The 15,051-nt window shown below is 35.5% G+C and overlaps 1 long non-coding RNA gene across 2 annotated transcripts in view; it reads right to left on the minus strand.

The window, feature by feature from the left end:
- Positions 1-3,299: 3,299 nt before the first annotated feature.
- Positions 3,300-15,051, minus strand: part of LOC137854718 (uncharacterized) — a 136,806-nt gene continuing 125,054 nt past the window's right edge. For both annotated transcript variants that reach the window (XR_011095352.1, XR_011095349.1), the window contains one exon: positions 3,300-3,431. This is a non-coding gene — a long non-coding RNA (uncharacterized lncRNA). The remainder of the gene's footprint in view (positions 3,432-15,051) is intronic.

The following is a 15,051-nucleotide window of genomic DNA, read 5'->3' on the forward strand; positions in this document are numbered from 1 at the left end:
ACACCAAAATAAGAGTTCCCAGATCAACTAGATATCCAAGCTCTAATCATAAGACCCTTAACCACTCTCATAGTTCATGTAAATGCCCATGAAGAGACCAGCTTCCCATATGTCTCTGCAGTCCATCTCAGTAGTAAAATGGAGAATAAAGATTTTCAAACTCTTTTTATTCCTAACTCTATCCTTACTATAATGGTAATTAGAGCCAGGAAATAAATCCCTGAGCTAAATGAGATCCTATTATTTCGATCCCATTAACACTATGCCCTCTTCCTACCCCTGCAGGCATTTTGAATCCAGAAGTAATCACAGCTCTGAAAGTGTACATTCTCAGATTCTAACCCTAACAGCACTCCTGAATTCTGACCCTAATTAAACTTAACTTTAATTATTGAAGGACCAATTGTACCTCAAAAGGGAACATGACTCATTGGACCTTTTCCTAAGTCTGTGGGCCCTTCAGTGATTGTTACTAAAATGGAATTTTGAAGGTTTATTCCAAGTCCCTCCCCAAGCCCCATTCCAATCCAGTGTCTATTCATAGCCTACAGTGAATGAAACACGATACTGTCTTCTGTGAGCAGTATTTCTTATTCCTAACTTCTAACTCTTCAGTAATTAATAGAAATTTTAAACCTTTATATTCCGAAATTCTACCTGAAATCTCAGTCTTCTCCACGAGGCAAGGCGAGGTGAGGTGAGGCAAGGCGAGGCGAGGCGAGGACAGGACAGGACAGGACAGGACAGGAGATCACATATGTTATGAAGACTTCCTGATTATTTTAAAAATCATTCACACATCCTTATCTTTGCACAATTATTGTATGTTTAATTGATGTACAACCTCAGAGGATCATTGGCTTCATATTGTACCTGACACATCATTTCTCAAACAGAGATTACTATTAATCTCTCTTCCATGCTTTGCATGTTGCTAAGGTAGCATCAATCCATGCTAAAATTAATTTTAATCTGTCATATTCTGACCACAGCTAAAATGGTGTAAATGCATAAGTTCAGTAAAAAATCATCTCTATAATGGATTTACTAAGCTCTTCCTTTGGATTTCTTCTTTTTGTTTTCCAACAAAAGATAGAACAATCTATTTTTGAAAATAAAAGACAATAGTTCCCCCCCCAAAAAAACACATTTTAGTTTGACTGCTGAAGGAATTAAATTAAAGTTATGTAATGTAAAGGAATGTAATGTGCTTTGAAAAGCAATGCGACACTTGAATTTTTCAAAATCTCAAAACATTTTACATAATTGTAAATTAAACCTTATCACACATTCACTATAGTATGTAAAAAATTATATGGATTATATTTTAGCGGTGGATGGTCTGAGATACATACATCACCTTACAGAGAAAAGATTGTATCTGCAAATGCCAGCAGTACATCTATGGAATCCAGGAAGCAGGATTAAGTTCCCCATTCATTTGAAGTTTCATAGAAATTTAGGACCATTTCATTAAAACAGCTCAATATTTACCACAACAAAGCTGTTTATTTTTAAAATTATCCCAAATCCATTTTCATGTGTGCATTTTTATTTATTTATTTATTCCTTTCTATTCATATCTTGTGTCATATACTACTGAGCTTGCAGAAGGGCTGTATGTTGTTATGTTGTGTAAGCTTAGCTCTGTAAAAATTAAGTGATTTATTTTAATGAATCTAATTATTTTCAAAACATGTCAGTCACTCATCTCTCAGGTACATAGTAATTATAAGGCAATATTACTGCTTCTTTCTCTTTTTATGACAATTTCTTACAGAAATAACCATGTATTGCTTTGCGTAGTATATCACCTAGTACATAAGTTGCATCTGTACTGGTAAGTGTCACATGCCTGTGAGTTTAGTATCAGTTTGCTAGTGCTGCCAACTGGATGACATTCTGTGCAGCCATGCTACTACTTTCTCTTACCCTGCTGAAGAAGCATCATGCAGACTGCCATGGGGAAATGATCCCAAACCGCAACCGAGTTGCCCAGGAAAGCATTTGATGATGTCAGAACCATAGACACTGACTGCACTACTGTCTTAACACCACCACTTTACAGACCATGGGCTGACAACACCAGGAAACATTCTTGGTGCTGTTTACAAAGGAGCATGAGTAGTCTTCTCAAAGAAGCATGAGATACTTGTATAGATTAGTGTCTGTAATGTATTTTTATTCATACTAGTGACACTAATAACTAAACTTGAACCTCCAATCAAGCTGTGAGATATTAAACTGTGCATGAGTCCTCAGAAATGTACATCCTAATTCAAACTACACTTGCGGTCCCTTAAAAACAAGGTAGTGTAATATTCAATCCTTTCCATATCAACATCATTAATTGTAAAGCACCTTTCTGTTTCAGAGCAGAAGAATGTATCCAAAAGACACTGAAGACAAAGCAAGCTCAAGTTACAAGATTAAACAGAGATAGAGTTTTCTAGCTTGACTTCATTTAGTTTTTCATTTTGCATTTTACATCATAAGATTGTATATTCCTCGATAAAATTCAGTGTTTCAAAAATTTGCAGAATTTTGTAAAATTTATGACTAGTGGGCATAGGTAATATTTTTTTTTTTTTAGATGGAGGGATAAAAGATGCATATGGCATTCAATGTAGAAAAAACAACCTCTGTTTCAAAAGTGATGATTGGCAGGAACATTTGTTTGGCCCTATGGACTTTTATGTAAAAGCTTGCCATTATGAATAAACCTGCAAAAGGCACCTTCATAAACCATGAGAGAAAAAATACCTCATAGACATTTGCATCATGGATTCTCCAAGTGATGAATTTGATTACTTAAGAAGGAATACTTTATAGCTGTAAATAACACAACAGATATCTCAGTGGTAGCTCAGCATTCAAAATAATGTGTTCAGTCCTGGTCGAAACCAGGACAGAAGAATAAAAGGTAATTTAGGAAAGGGCAGTAAGAATAATTAAAGCTGTGCAGAGAAATTCATAGAATGAATAAAAGGAATAAGATGGTTCATTTCAGATGGGAATTAATAGAAGGATGCATGATAAAATTAAACAGGAGAGTTAGTGATATTGAAAAGATACATTGGGACCTGCTTTTTAGTGTACCTCCTGGAACGATAAAGAGACAAAATGGTTTCCTTGCTAAATGATATTGGGATCCAGACACTCATCAGTTATTCAGCATGTAATTGATCTGTATGACAAGAATATCCAGAGTTTTTTTCATGAAGTAACAGAATTTATTTAAATTATCTTGTATTAGATGGGGAAAGCTGTGGTTTTGTGGCCCTGGAAAGAAGCTTTTTCTGACACCAGGTGATTCTTGAATACCTACTATATTTCTGAAACCTGCAGCCATAGCCCAACACTATGTCAAAGTGTTGGGTACACAAGTGGCAATTCCTGTCAGGATGTCTTCCAGTATGAAGTCTATTCCCCTGGAGAAAAGAGAGAAGAAATAGTGAGGTTCTACAGTGCATAAGTCCACTGTGGAATTTCTGATACCAAATATTACAAAAGCAATTGTAACATCTGCAGTTATGTTTCTTTAGAGATTTCCTGGAGTATAATGCCAAGCTTATCTTCTTCTAAATGACAGATATGAATTCTTTTTCATGTAGCAGGTAATGTTTTTCTCCCTACCTGAACTCTTCTGTATCCTAGAAAGGGATTTGCAGCTTGTCCTCTTTCATTCCCTTCTTATGATCTTATGATGCCTCATTCTTAGCTATGTCATTTTCTCTACAGGCATACTCTTCCATTCCTAGCTATATTTCCTTTTTTTTTTTTTTTTTTTTTTTTTTTTTCCAAGTGTCCTCTTTTATTCCCTTCCCAGTTTTCACCAAGTACTTCCAAATTCATACTTATACACATTGTTTCTCTTTGGTTTATTTCCTTTCTTGCCAGCCTATGTCACACCCTTATTTTCCCCATATGCCTTAAATGTTTTGTTTGCTGTTTCCAAGTCCCTCTGTCCCCCACAATTATTTTATAAACCCCATTCTATACCAGCATCTCAATTTTTTTCCCGATTTCTCATTTGCTTTTTTCATGTTCTACTTGTGCAGTTCTGGGGCTCAGATAGAGCAGATAAAACCTGTGAGAGGATGAGATAAACAGGTTGCAGTATTTGACAGATGGCCTTTTTTTTTTTTTTTTTTCTTTTTTCTCAGATTTTTATCTGAAAGTGATGCTAACATAGAATGAAATCTTAGATTACTCATAAATATTGACCACTACGTCACTCTCCAACAACAGGAAAATAAAGTCAACTTTAGGCTTAATCAAAAAATGAAATCATAAATCTTTCCAAAGAGCTCTTTGGACCAGCAAAGAAAAGAATACATGTCCTAAATAACCAAATTCAAATTTTCTTTTTGCCTGGGATATGTTCAGGAAAGAAAAAGAGGAGGTTACTAAGTGGCACAGATTGTGAACTAGTGGCTGAAGCTAGAGCTTGACAGATGTCCAGTGTTTGATGGGCCTCTAGAATTCAAATTATTCTCAGATTAGCCAGCACATCTCCAGTAATAAAGGAGAATAATGATTTCAGCTCTCTTATTTATTCATTTTACACTGAGTCTGAAAGCCATAAAACACTGTGCTGATGGATGCAAATTGTCTCAGACAATTAGCTGCGATTGTACAAAAACAAATTTGAAGTCTCTCCAGTATAATAAGCAAGATGCCTTGGATTGCATTTCAAATATTAGCGAAGTAAACAAAACCAAAAATAAGAACAAAACTAAAAACGCATATAGTGGGCAGACAGATGTGTAATGTCCAGGGTGTGACGGGAAAGTACTGCTAGGAATATAAACCTGCAGTGAGGACACTTCAGCAAAAAACAATACTACAACTCATATGTAAATTTGTACATCTTTTGTGCAGAATTTAGTAATAGTATTTTCTTACAATTAGTAGCAGCATTGTAATCCTATTCTTTATAGTATTTATTGGTTTGTCTGCTAGGTCTAAACAGATTCATTATGTTTACAATTCCTTCATAAAAAAAAAAGAAGTGCAAGGTTACCTGATTCTTTCAGTAACCCAGAAAACCTGTCTGCAATGTTTTTCTGACAGGTTTTTCTGTAAAACAATCCTGAAGAATACTTTTAGTACTGATCAGTCAGCAAGCAAGCAACATTATTCTAAAAATTTGAGACAATTTTCCTTTTATGTTGCCAAAGAACCACAGTTCTGTCTGGACACGGACACTGTCAAGCTGCACTGTAGATATTTTCCTGTCTTTTTTTTTTTATTTATTTTTTTTTTTATTTCCTGGGAACGCACTATGGATTTGAACCAAAAGTTCAAGACCTAGCAGCAAAGTTTACTCAATTTCTTAAATGTCAATGATTATGAATTTCATTCTAGTCCCACTGATATGTATTTATGTTGGTCTTGAGAGGTTTTCAGTTGGAAGTAAATTGAGCCCTGGTCATTCAGAAAGGAATTTGAAGGAAGTGTAGGAAGTTAAGGCTTAATCAGTTTCATATTGAAAATGTTCATTGTGCTTATGGACATTAAAAATTCATGGTTGTATTTGTAGATGAAAGCCCTGACGTAAGTACAACAAATCTAAGAAATCCCCCAGAATATCAGATTTACTGCCTTTTTCCTGGACTTGTGCAGCAGGTACATTGTGTTCCCAGCACAATAGGGTCATGGCAGATTTCCTAAACAATGCTGTAGAAACTTTTATCACAATCTCCTTTATTACATATCTAGTCACAGTAGCTCAATAGACCCTCCTTCAGTTGGCTCAGGGCTGTGTCTGTCCCATTTGCCTGTTTTAGCTTTGAAATTATGACAAATGGCTTCTGTGAAGTTGACATCAAAGCTGAAACAGTGGCAAAGGCTGAGACTGGGTGATCTCTTTTGAAAGTATCAGGTTCTGCAAAACTGATGGGAATATAGTGGGGATCTACAAATCACTGCTAGCTAGTATGTATTACGCCAACAAGGAGTGCTGTGATTTCATATAATTGGTCCCAAACCAGTGAGTAAATTTTTCAGTGTTGTGAAGGAGGAAAATATAATGTGAGGTAAACATAAATAATATGCCTAATATCACACAATTAATCAATGAAAGAATAAGAAAATCATCCTAGAGTCTCTCTTGGTGAGCCTGACCTTTGATATTGAGACCACACTTACTTTATCAGCAGAAGAGAGCTGCAAGGGATATCAATTAGTTATTAGGAAGACACAGCAGCACCTGAAGTAAAAGCCCTGGTTCTCATTTAGCCTAAGGCGTTTTCCCTGGCACTAACAGTGCAAATGAACTTACACAGTGTGTGAAAATTGCATTTGCAGTTGTAGAACAATAAAATGGGCTTTTGTGTAAGATGTCAATTGGATTCTTTCTCTCTATTTCCTGCTTTCCAACACATCTGCTATTGAGATGAGAATGGTCCTGAAGGACATACTCAATATGTATTAGCAGTCCCAGTGTGCTATGGTATTTCCACAATGATTGTTTCAGCTTGAATTTGGATCTGAAACAATAGACATCTAAAGGAGGTCTCTCTTGTGGAGGCTAAGGTAATTAAAACTGAGAATAGTGTATATGATTTTATACAAATGAGTACAGACTATGCATTTGGAAGATTTACATTTAAAATGTTTTACTTCCTCAGATTCTGACCTGTGCATTAATACAGCAAATATGCAGGACAGAATTTTCTCATGAAATTTGTGGTAAATTTCTGATGAAATTTGTGGTAAACCAAGTAACAACATGAGTAATTATGTCTAAATTCACACTTTTTCAGCAAATGTCTTCCTGCCTTCAGCAATAATATATATTTTTTTAAAGGACAATAAAAATAGTCCCAAGAGCAATCACTATCTCCATAAAAAATTCCTTCCAGTTTGAAAGCCTTACATCATTGTCCATTCTCCTTTCATCTGTGGCTAGTCAATGTCACCTTCCACTTGCTCAGAAAATCAGGTTAGTCAACCGTCAATGGATTTGGGTAAAAGCTGCATTTTTTTCCATGTTCTGTTTACCCCATATTCTTAATTATTTTTTCTTGCAAAATATAGTCTCATCTTTGTATGACATTATTAAGCTCCTACAGAATATTCTTGAAGACTGAGTCAAATGATGCTTTTTTCATCCCTCCCTCCCTCCCTCCCTCCCTCCCTCCTTCCTTCCTTCCTTCCTTCCTTCCTTCCTTCCTTCCTTCCTTCCTTCCTTCCTTCCTTCCTTCCTTCCTTCCTTCCTTCCTTCCTTCCTTCCTTCCTCCTTTCCTTTGAGATATTTCCAAATCTTTACCCAAATATGCTTCCATTAAAGTCTCCTTTCTGCTCTGTTTCACCTTTATTGATAGAATTCAGGAGCTTTTCAACTTTAAAAAATTTCCTTTGCAATGTCTTAGTCAGATTGACTTCTGGCAATTCTTGCTTTATTCCTATATTTCCTAAACTTTAATGTATAACTTAATGTATAACTTTCTTTGCTGATCTTTTTTTTTTAATTTTTTTTTTTTCATTCCTTGTAGACACCCTTCTTACTCCAAATACCCTTTTTAAGGTGCTATAAATCAAGTGTAGGATTACATAGTTTTCACGTCTTGTGCAAAGCATTTTTGAAATCACAGCTTTTAACACATTTATTTAAAGCCAGTATTATAGTTTAACAAATACGGATATCTATCAGCATATCTGTACAATCCATAGTGCATACCAGTTGGTGTCAAAGTAGTAATTAAATACAGTGCAAAAGCAAATCAGGTCCTCCAAATGTTAATCTCATTATCACCTTCTCAGCACTGCTTGCCAGAAAGTTAACAGCCGTTAAAGCTCTGCTGCTCATCCAATCAGAATATTAAATTAATCAGTATGGCCTGACACAAATATTGCCAGTAGTGTTAATCCTTTTCTTTGTACATAGCAAGTGGGGGAAATAAGTGGCAGTCTATGCAGCTCGATACATTCCTATTAATATTTCAAGTGTGCATCCTGCTTTGGAATGTTTTATGTCATGGTGTGCAACATTGGTATGAAAAGTTTCTCAGAGACTGGAAAATGCATCTCATGTCTGGTTCCCAAGCTCTTTCCCTCGTCTGTGCTCCCCTAGCAATGGTCATAGGTTTTTCTCTGTTCTGTCTGGCTGTGCTGTCATATGATTTCCTGGAAAATTTTTTAAAAATGCAGTCTATGAAATCAGATATGATTAGATAGATGTATCCAGACAGGCTCCAAGATTCAACAGGCATCTGTTGTAGGGAGCCATCTGAATCACAATCTAACATTGTTCCTTTAAATGCATTTTGGGTATCACAAAAGCTATATAGTAATTTCTTTCATTTATTTATTTATGCTATAGGCAGAAAAACGTTGTGTGAAAACAGTGGCTGAAAGAATTCTCCTGTGCTGTAAATCTTGGCTAATGAAAGACGTCGTATTCTTGGAGACTTGGATACTGTTTGGCTGAGGCCTTTGCCCTGTTCTGTTATGATAGTTGCAGCTAAGCCATGATCCTGTCAGAATTAATCACAGATAATAAAAAAATAATAATAATAATAAAAAATCAAATGTACATAATTCCACCTTTCATGTGGGCACTTCTATTTATAAATAATTCACAGCTATGAAAAGCAGGCTCACAGCCTTCCGAAGTTACAAGCGTGTTATACATCCAGTTGTGCACATACGTATGAATGGATGACATACATGAGAATGTACATACATGTGAAGACACATAGACATGTATGTCTATGTGTATAGAGCTACCAAAATACATTTGCATGTGTATATCTGTATTAACACAGAACATACATACATGCATATACTCACACTGCAAGAAGAATAAATATTCATTGCTCATTTTAATAATTCATCATAATAAATATTTATATAACATACACAATGATGTGTTGTGGTATAAATGTTTCAGTGGCAGGAGTTGGGGTTGAATACATTATTTATGAGTGACAAAGCCACAAGTAAGTCATGCAGGTCAGCAATAAAATCCTTCTACTTCACTGTCATGAATTTGTCACATATTATTAATGGGAGAGAATAAATATTTTTTCAAATTTTCCGGCTGTTTAAAAATGGTTGTATACATTATTCTCCTGTCTAAAAACCCTTCTTATGACCAGAATTCAAAAGGGCTGCAACCACATACCTAAATTTAACATTTAAAATTACCTGTATTTTCATACAGTTGTTCCAGATAATTCCATTGTCATTCATTAACAGAGAGACAGAGAATAAAGATAGTGTTGATACAAATATATTATTAGTCCCAAATTGCCAAATTGCCAATAACTTTTTGAAAGTAGACCTGTGACTCAGACGAGAGCACAGCATGACACATTGCAAAATATAACACAACAAATTTCCCAGGACTCAGTTACACTTTTTTTTTTTTTTTTTTTTTTTTTTTTTTTTTTTTTAAGGGCTATAAAACTCCACAACTTGGAACAATTGTTTTTCTGTCAGTAAGATTTTCTCTTTTTTATTCAACTGAATAGGCAGTTGTCTGAAGCTGTTCAGAGGTCTGGAATATTCAAATCAGTCTTAGAGGAGATGGATTAATGGCAGGAAAAAGATGAGACCATCAAAGGTAACTGGTAAATAGAAAAAGCATATGATGAATTTTATTTATAGCATGGTTTAGCAATTTATCATGTGACTATACAATTTATCTCATTGCTCCATTACCTGTTTAGTAATGTGCATTGGTTTGCATGGTTTTACTTGTATTTTCACAGATTTGGGTATGAGGTACGTTTGTTCAGTTCTGTAAGATATTATAAACAAATATACACAATGTATCTTTTCTGATATAATAAATTTCCTGCAGTGATGACAGGAAATAATTCTGGCTAAAAAGGTATAATCATCAAAAGTGTCCAACCCAGGTAAATAGGCAAGTACAGTTTTGAAAAATGTAGCTTGTGTGGATAGCTTCCATATAGGTCTTCTATTGTAATAGCCTGGAAATAAAAAAAATAAGTAATAATCTTTAGATTAGACCAGTATTGTCCTAAATGCCCATCTGTGAGAAATGTTTCCATATACTATGTACATGTGTTTTTATATCTAGGTGTGTGTGTAAACATTTTTTTTTTTTTGACAATCTTTTAGATTTGCCATTTAGAAGAAGGAAGAGAGCACACCAAGCAAAGTAATATTTTTCCTCTACCACATTAACAAGAAACTGCTGATATCAATACCTTGCAACCCCCTGCAACATAATACTAGTATCTCTTCTTCCAAGCCCCTAAGCCTAACTGTGCATATTTTCATTAATTATAATTTGGAGGAGATAGAGAGTTTCTTTGAGGTGACAGACAAACAGCAGGATATCATGAATATGTATTGCATGTCTGAGAAAATAAATTAACAGGGGCCATCCACTCTGGTGACCCACTTAGGCTGTCATTGATGAGTGTGACAGGAAGGTTCTGTAAGAACTGAATTTGCATGACAGACTTTTCTCCTGATCAACTAATTTACCTTATGCATTTAGATTATTTTAAGCTCTACACGGCAGTCAGATAATTAATCACTAAATCACCAATAGTGACATTAAGGTACAAGCAATACATTATTGCTGATTACCACTTAAAACTCTAGCTTGTCGGGCTTCAGCTCAAAAATTGGTGTAATTTTACATTGAGTAATGAAATTCATCATCTGATATGTTCATAAGGTCAGATGTTTAGGGAAAGAGGTTGGTATGCTATAAATAAATATATTTTTCTTGTTCTTTATGACAAATATGCAGAAATGATGCAAATTCTCACAGCAGTACTCACTTCCTGCCAGTTATTATATTATATTAAAAAGAGGTTCCATTAAGATTAAATGTTTAAAATTCCTAGAGTGAAAATGCTTGTGTATGTGCATATACATTTGTGCATATATATAAAAATATATATATACGTACAGTCATGTGAATGAAACATCCTCTTCTGTGGCTCAGATGCCATCAAACAATGTACTAATTTTCAGACAAATAAACATTAACATTAAAATAATATTGATGAATTATAATAAAATAGATATCCAAAAGTATAAGAACATTACAATGCGTATTTATTTGACGCAGCATAGGCTTAAAGACAATGTGTTCCTGCATTGGAGATTTTTACTGATTCGTGTTAGCTTAATTCACAGCCAGTAGCAACTTCTGAGTCTCTCAGTCACTTTCTTAGTAAGTTGAGTTTTACCTTAAAGGTATGCTGTGAAGATTAGACATCCATTTTCACATATTTTAACAAATACATCAACTAAGGCTTGTAAAAAAACAAAATTAAAAAAGACCACCTGGTCTCTTAGAAACACAAAAATAAAGGCTAGATTTGTTTATTTATTTATTTCCCTAGTAGACATATGAAAAGTCCTCTACTCTAAAAACATATCAGACATCAGCAGTCATGTTAATAATGTAGGGAATGCACACCTATAAAACCTTGTTTTGAAATGTGGCAGAGAACTATCATTGTTTACATGCTTTTTACTGACTTTTAGACTACATGGTTTTAATAATAGCAGAAAGATCCAGCACAAAATTCCTGAACTCAAAAGTCCTCTGCCACTTTGGAAATTTAAGATTCTTTGTTGAAGGATAGCATATTATTGTTTGAGAGCTGCTGTCTTTAATAATCTATGCTTTTCTGAAATCAAATAAATAAATCAGGTCTAGAAGGCTTATTTATCCTGAGGTGCACTTGACAAATAAGTTGTTTGTATCTCCATTGCACTGACCAGGGTTTCATCAGACCTTGCCTGTCTTTACCTTCTGGTTATGTTCATCGGTTGGGATGTAATAGAGTGGGGTAAAAAAAATAATAATTTGGAAGTCAAGGTAATGCTTTATACATAGAATAAATTAGTTTTCTTTCACAATCAACAGCTCTTTCTGGCCCTCTTTACATTTGGTTAGACTTTCCCGTACCCTTATTGAAGAGTTTAGAACAGCACTGAGAAAGTCCCAGAAAGCAAAGTTCTGTAAGCTAAGCTACAATTGTATCTTACAGTTTTATTTTATGTTCCAACCAACAGCTGAGTTTAAGTGACCAGAGAGGCACAGTAAGAGGTGAGGCCATTCAAGTAATCAGCTTAAGTACTCGGCAAATTTAGAAAATGTTGTAGAGGTTGCTCAGAAATGCTGAGAGAACAGCTATTCCTAAAGCCACCACAGTCCACAGTCAATGAAACCTTTCCTAGATGTCTCTTACACTTATATTTAATAAATAAAGGAACAGGTCTTTTGATCTACTAGAAGAGAAAAAGTCAGTGTTGCAGAAAATTGAGCCAGACATTTTGGATTCTCCATATTACACAGTCCTTATTCTGGGCTACAGAGGCAGTAATCATAATATGCTTGCTGGTCTTACAGGAAATTCTCTACCTGTATCCAGTTTTGTAAACTGGTTTACCTCGATGCATGTCAGCAAAGCAAAGCTATTTCAACAATGCCTCTGTCTGTAACTAATTTTTACATGGTTAGAGGCAGAGTCCCCATTTCCTCAAACCCCAAATGTACATATTTTCTTGTCACTAAAAACAAAGGAAGCCTCCTCTGAAGTTTGGATTGAAACTGTTCTTCATTTCATACACAGCAGTGAAGAACAGACAATAGTTGGGGTGATCACAGGAAGACCATGAAACAGAAGCAGGTTTTCTGTGCAGTGCAACAGCCCAAAAGGATATAGAAATTGTGTGATCCTTGGCTCAATCTGTCCAAATATATATTACACTGAAAGCAGCCTGAAATCCATCTTTGAATAAGCTGAAGTTTGTGATCTTGGAAAGCATTTGTTCACATCACATATGTTACTGTGGCAACAACAAAAAGTGGTTGAAACTGAGACATTTTGCAGAAAAGAATCCAAGATTAATTTCAATTGAAAAGTGAGAAAGAGAATGTGAAACCAGAAATATAATCACAGGCTCATATGTAAGTACTTCAATGCTTTGTTCCCTGCTCCAAATCCTGTATATACAGTGTGCATTAAATATACAGACAACATATCAACAAATCTTTACTAGGAAGAGATAATCCAGGATTCATATCCCACATCTGAGTTAACAGACACAAGTCCATGGTTAAGATCATGGTCTCTCCCTGGACCTTCACAGCAGGTATGGAAGGTTTAGTTCTGCAGCACCCTACTCCCGCTTTGCATTGCACACTGAGTCCAGTGCAGGCTCCAGAACAGTGATGGTCCCTCTCATACCAGCTGGAACAATACGACTTGTTGCCAAGGACTGTTATCTATCCTGGCTCTCTACCTTTTCCCCAGCAATTATACCCTACTAATTCCTGCTCTTTTGCTGTTCCAATATCTACCAATCTACTAGTTGAAAGAAAGGAATTCCACATTTCCTGGAAAGCAGGAAAGAAAAAGGAATTCCCTGACACTCTTGTTTACTTAGATAAAATGCAGATATTGAAATTGGTTAGAGGCTTGGAATGTTAGCATAAAACCTCCTATTTTAGTGGGATTAGTGGGAAGAATGTTCATGTAATTCAAGAAACGTGTACATTTCACAGGGTTTCAAAGTGAGGGAACGGGATATGAGTCATTTCTGGAGAAGAGTGGTTTGTGAACAGAGATATAAGAAGCTAAGGAGTCCATTCATCATTTTTTCCTTTTTTTTTTTTATTTTTTTTTTTTATTTTCCTTCTTCCTTACATGTTGCCTGCAAAAGAAAGTAGCCTGTTCCTGGAAGTATATTAATTTTGACCAAGTAATTTTGAACAATGTTATCTTAGTAGAACATATTTTTTCATTATTTTGTTCAAATATATTTTCCTTGATTTATATATCTCCTTGAGGGTTGTCTGGATTTTCAAGACTCATCTAGAAGGAAAAAAGCCATGACCAGTAAACAACTTAATGAAATTCTTCCTGCAGCTAACTTGTGTGGGGACAAAGACCCTTTGTAACCACTGTTTCTTATTTTTACAATTAAAAAAAAAAAAATTGAGTGTTTTCAGCTCATGAAACAAAACCTTTCATTTACAACCAATGGAAACAGTAGATTTTTCACACCAAAGATTTCAGGAAGAAAAATAACTTCCCAGTTTGCAAACATTAGTAATGTATAAACTGCAAGTGAAAAGACTTATTTGCATGCTTAACTTAATCATGTGAATAAGCCTGTTCAGTATGTGCATGTGTGTTTGCAGAATGGAAGCCCAAAAGACCAGTCTTAGTCCCAGTGGAATTAGGAAAGGCTTTAACAATTATTTCAGTAGGAACAGGATCATGACATTACATATGAATGAGAATTGATGGTTTAGAGACATGATTGTTCTCAGAGCAACTGTTTTGTACCCTGCCAATTTGTCCAGGTCCCTAAGGTCTGTTATTTAGTCCCATGATTCCTTGTCTTCACTGGGAAAGATACACATGCTTCACCCTTACAAGAAGCTGTGAAATTAGCCATTTAGTTTAGGATGCAATTCTTGGCAAAAGATTAATTTTTAAAATGCTTGAGAATACTAGGCCAGAATGGATCAAGAAACAAAGTGAGATTAATTTACACTTGACCGCTAAAGTGTCCTGAATCAATCAATAAGTATATTCTTTGGGACAATCCCCTTCCCAAAGTATGATTTAATATTTATTTTTAATATTTATTTATTTATTTAATATTTTTTTATTTAATATTAATATTTCACTATATTTCACAGCGGGGGTGGAGGAAGGGAAGGGAAGGGAAGGGAAGGGAAGGGAAGGGAAGGGAAGGGAAGGGAAGGGAAGGGAAGGGAAGGGAAGGGAAGGGAAGGGAAGGGAAGGGAAGGGAAGGGAAGGGAAGGGAAGGGAAGGGAAGGGAAGGGAAGGGAAGGGAAGGGAAGGGAAGGGAAGGGAAGGGAAGGGAAGGGAAGGGAAGGGAAGGGAAGGGAAGGGAAGGGAAGGGAAGGGAAGGGAAGGGAAGGGAAGGGAAGGGAAGGGAAGGGAAATGGACAGAAGTTTGCAGCAAAGGATGACCATGTAATTGTATAATCATATTGAACTTGGACCAAGTTTTCAGGAAAATGATTCGCAGATGCCAAACTTTCCTCTTGACATTTAACTGTGT

The sequence above is a fragment of the Anas acuta genome, chromosome 3, assembly GCF_963932015.1.
Source record: "Anas acuta chromosome 3, bAnaAcu1.1, whole genome shotgun sequence".
Classification (NCBI taxonomy): domain Eukaryota; kingdom Metazoa; phylum Chordata; class Aves; order Anseriformes; family Anatidae; genus Anas; species Anas acuta.